Raw genomic sequence first — 708 nt, forward strand, 5'->3', positions numbered from 1 at the left:
CTTGTTCCTCAGAGGCTTTGGCGTTGCATGGAGGAGCAGAGAGCCCACGCTGGCGAGCCCCAAGGCACCCCCATCCCACGGGCTGTAGCTCAGTTCACAGGTAGTCAAGAGTCAAGAACCAAGTGCAAGTAGCCCGCTTCCATCCAGCCCTGGGGAGCCCCCAGAGGAGAGGGCAGCCTGGGGAGGGAGCTGGGGGATTGCTCCATCCTGCCCTCATACCTCAGCTCCCCACCATGCTCCGAGCCAGGGTGTCTTGCCCCAGAGCTGGGTGCTGCCCCACTGTGGGGAGACTGGTCCCAGAGGGCTGGGCTGGCACAAAGGACACCTGCATGAGGGATACCAAGATGTTGAGGGGGATAAGGTGTGCAAGGGCACTCCTCTTCCAAATGCTGAGCAACCCTGGGGCCATCTGGACTGTGGTGCCCTTCTGGGGTGTCAGTAAGGGACAGGATGCACATGGTGACAGCGAGTCCTTCCTTGAGCCACACAGTGAAAAGCCCTGCCACCCAGCCCTGCACTGTCGTTTTCCTGGAAGGCTTTTGCCTCCAGCTGTAAGGCCGTGCAAGTTCCTGAGGCCATCAGGAAGGAGGGGAAAACACCAATCTCCCACAGCCCCTGTGCAGGGTCACATACCTGCTGTGGTCCCTTTCCAGGGTCCAGAGCTCCAGTACCCTCTACTCCCACCTGCTCCATGGTTAACTGCAGCCT

The sequence above is a fragment of the Merops nubicus genome, unplaced genomic scaffold, assembly GCF_000691845.1.
Source record: "Merops nubicus isolate BGI_N331 unplaced genomic scaffold, ASM69184v1 scaffold3426, whole genome shotgun sequence".
Taxonomy (NCBI): domain Eukaryota; kingdom Metazoa; phylum Chordata; class Aves; order Coraciiformes; family Meropidae; genus Merops; species Merops nubicus.